The sequence below is a fragment of the Gavialis gangeticus genome, unplaced genomic scaffold, assembly GCF_001723915.1.
Source record: "Gavialis gangeticus isolate Ggan-Ray unplaced genomic scaffold, GavGan_comp1, whole genome shotgun sequence".
In the NCBI taxonomy this organism is placed as follows: Eukaryota; Metazoa; Chordata; order Crocodylia; family Gavialidae; genus Gavialis; species Gavialis gangeticus.
This window is the reverse complement of record NW_017728996.1, coordinates 48,921,401-48,925,661: the sequence shown is the minus strand read 5'-3', so window position 1 is coordinate 48,925,661 and position 4,261 is coordinate 48,921,401.

Sequence of the window (4,261 nt, the reverse complement as noted above, 5' to 3'; positions counted from 1 at the left end):
CTCAGAAAGTGCACGCTTTTAGCTTTCACCCATTTTTGACTATGAGAACATAGTAGAGCAACTCTTCTGTGACAAGGGTGTAGGTTGCAGCTGTGTTGGTCTAAGGACATAGGCAGACAAGGTCCTTTGGGTAAATCCGATATCTTTTATTTGAGTTGGGTAAATCCGATATCTTTTATTTGAGTTTGGATTTACCCAAAGAACTTTATCTGTCTTCTGTGACAAAGAACTCAAAAAGACCACAGCAGCTCACAATGGTTTTGAAGCTCTGGTTTCCTGTTTGATGCCTCTGGATTTATCTTGCAAATCATGTTTTCATGCCTAGCAGTGCTAACACTGAGTGGCACTCCCAACAGACTCTCAAGGCACCCCAAGGTGCTGCAGCACCCTGGCTGAGAATCATTGGTGCATACAGTAAATTCTGCTTTGTTGCATATTGATTATTTGCCTACTTTCCAGTAGGTCAAAAAACATTTACTATCTCTTCAGTTAAACTTCACCTGATTATTTACATAATGGGGTTTTTTTTAGCATATTTTAGTTTATTGCATAAGCCAGAACTAGAAAAAGAAAGCCAAAAGACAAATAATGCAATAGTTGAGTAGAGTAGTACGAAAAAAGGTTTCCTCTCACAACAGATGATTTACCATAATGTTTGAAGATATGAAACATTTTAGTAATCTAGTTGTTTTACAGTGCATTTTACTTTTTTTGAGATACATTACACATGTTTCCTTTCATTAACCACCCTACTGCCTATACAGGACTGTTCTTTTAACAATATGTCTGAGAGAAGGAGAATTGATCAGTTTTGTGTGAGGTTTCCTTATTCATTACATGCATATGTCATCACATGTAGGCCTAAGATGTAATTGAACAGCAATTGCCATAGTATTTAATTTATTCAGCACCCAGTCTTTAAAAATGGACAGAAAAATATGTGGAATGACTTGCAGTTCAGTACCACATTAGGATCAGGAATTATGCTATCTGTTTCTGTTGCTTTTTAATGTATTTTTGCAATTTTTTTCTGTTCCATTTATTAGTGTAGTCCACTTATTTATGTAGTTTGGATGGATACATGGGTACACAAGTAACAGGAACATACTGCGTTTATTCTAGACATTTCACCAACTGTACCCATTTCAAACAAATTCAGAAGTCTTGGTTCCCTAAATCTAAAATCACCCACATCTTAGTCCATAAAAAAGAAGCAGAGCTAGAGTATGGCATGTAGATTTGGAAAGGAGTCAACATCTGAATACAGTCACACCCAGCTCTGCCACTAACTGATTGTGTGGCCTCAGGCATGTCACTTAGCTTCAGCATTCTCATTTGTCATGAGGGTGCTATTACACTAAGGCAAAATCATTGGTGTAATTCTGTTGTGTTTGCTAAATTACAACAAGGATATTTTTGGCCCTATATTTCTATTTAATCTCATAGGCTTTTTCCATGAATCAGTTTTTGCTCCACAGATACTGTAGCTGGTCAGTAAGAGCTCAAGGTTCTTGTTCTTTTTCTACTGAGACTAAATAAAAAAGGAAAGGTCCCGACAGCCCACTGAGCCCAGTCACGACTGGCATTCAATTGACCATGTCAGAATTTAGTTAAAATGCCTTTATTAAATCCAAAGGCCAATAGCAGTTGTACAGTTTATTTAAATGAATGGCCTAAGATACTGTAACAGAATGCGAACATGTTAGATAACAGTGTTGCAATACTTATAATGACCACATCAGTGCAGTAAGATTATCATATGCATTGATCATATGCTTGTAATAAGTCTAAGCTCAGGAATCCATGAAGGCTCAGGCTGGCTGGCTTCGGCACAGCTTCAGTTTGCATTAGCAAAGAAACCCTCCCTCTCACTCCATTTTACGCCCCTAGATTTCTCACTACATCATTTTCTTCTCAGTTCAAGAAACTAATTTGATATGGCTGGAAACTTAATATGTATTTATTGCCTTTTCCAAAACAATGAAACTTCCTATGGTAGTGTTCACATGATGTTGTGGCCATGCTTTGCCAGGAAATATGAGGAAGGCTACCCGAAAGCTCACCTAAGTCTATCCTAACCATGAAGTTGATCCATTTTTGATGAGTTTTTGCTGTAGACCACCCAGGGCTAAAGGCTGGCATGCCATTCTGGCACCATGTTACCCACCTTTCCTTTGGCAGGCAACCTTCTTTGGGTAGATGTGATTTTTTTTATTAGACCAACTGAGTAGTTGGGGTAAAGTTCTTTTTTTAGATACCTTTTATTAGACTAACTGTTAATAAACTTAGACCAATTTTATTATCTTTTATTATTTTAGATAACTTTTATTAGACTTTTATTTAAAAGTTTTAAAGAACTTTTTTTCCAGCTACTCGGTTGGTCTAATAAAAGATATTACGTCTATCCAAAGAAGTTGCCTGCCTATGTCCTTTAACCAACACAGCTACAACCAAAAACCCTGCCACCTTTTTTCTGCATTTGCATACCCATGGCTCTTCACACTCCCTTCTAACAGTATTAGCATTTTCATTGTTTTGCTGTGATTTCCTCTCTGTCTTTCTCAAATCATGGCTTCTTGGGATTGTCAGGCTTGTACCTGATAAAACATTTCATCAGCTATTGCAGGGGTGGCCAAAATGTACCATGTGTGCCACAAGAAGCACAGGCAGTCTCTGTGTATGGTATATGGTGGAGGGGACAAGCAGCACAGTGACAGATAGAGCAGAAAGCAGAGCATGAGGCAGAGGAAGGAGATTGGGGTGGTACTCAGGTTTGGGGCTAATTTGTAGCATGCCTGCTAAAAACATTGGCCCTCACTGACCTGTTGCATTGCATTTAATCATTCCTACAATCACGGAAGAGACAGGTTCAGCAATAGCAAACCATGACCAAGCTGTACTGGGTTACTTCTTCCAGGGAGTTGTTTTACTAAAGATAGTTGGCTTCTTTCCCCCATGAAAGGGACGCTTTGCTCTTGGCTTGGCTGTTAATGTAAGAATGCATGTGCCAATTCAGGGTCTCGGTTTTGGCCTCCATTGTAGATGAGTGTAGGTGATCTAACTTGCCTGCAGCACTGGGTTCCTATGGTATGTAATTGTTGGGATTTTCTCTCCCTGGCCACTTTGAACTGCTCCCCCCACACACGCTTTCTCCTCTGCCAAAACCACCCCTCCCCTGGTGTCTGCTATGCCATGGCTTATGTGAGTGGGCCACAAACTCCCCCCCGTTTTGAAAATCCCCTGCACTGTGGTTTCTTGCAGCTGTGTGGCAGACGGACTCTCTATCAGAGAGTCTTTGGTGTTGTAGATATTCCCTGGAGAGGAACAGGACACACTGCCTCTTATCTGCAGCACAGGCTTGCAGTCCTCTAACTGCACTCACCAGATAATTAGTGTTGCCAAGTCTTGTGATCTAGCCACCAGTCTTGCAACATTAGGTATCTGCTTAAAGCCCCCACCTCCTGGAGTCATGAGATTAAATTAGCTTGCTTTTTTTTTAAGGAAGTTTTTAGCACCTTGGTTGTAGAGAAAACCCTGAAAACATGACCCTTGAGTTCTCAAAAACTGTAAGGCAGAAGAAAGAAGCTTCCCTCACTTTTCTTTATATATATATATATACAGATAGATAGATAGATAGATAGATTGTGTGTGTGTGTGTAAATCTCACAATATTTAGTACTGACTTGTGATTTTTTTTTAACACTTAGGTTTAGCAGCTTTTATCCATGGGTCTGGCAACTCCTACAAAAATGGCCAATTCAGAGAAGGGAATGGATGCTGGACATTCAGGAGAAGGGGGTGGATTCTTTCCAATGAAGTCAGTCCTCCCCCTTGAGCGCAAATGTGTCTATGAAAACACTCACAAAGGTATAAGTGGATGCCAACTATTAATAGCCAACAAGTCATGTATGGTATGTGAGAGAGATTTGATGGAAACACTGGAAGGTTTCTGAAGGTGAGGAATGAAGGAGTGCTAATGTCTGTAGCGTGACATACAGAACAAAGCAGCAGGGGAAAGACGCTGAAACATGCAGCTGCAAACAACCCCAGCCTGTGGCAAGAAAACTGCTGTGTGATACACAAGATTTTTCACTTGTTGCATTTCAAGACAAGAAGGAATAAAGCACTGAGGGGCAAATTGAAGTGGCTTAAATATTATTTTCTTTATAATTAATATTCAAATGGGAAGTCGCTGTCTCTCCCAGCCCTGTCACTGTCCTGTGATGGGATTTTAGGCAAGTCAGTTTATTCCTCTGTATTT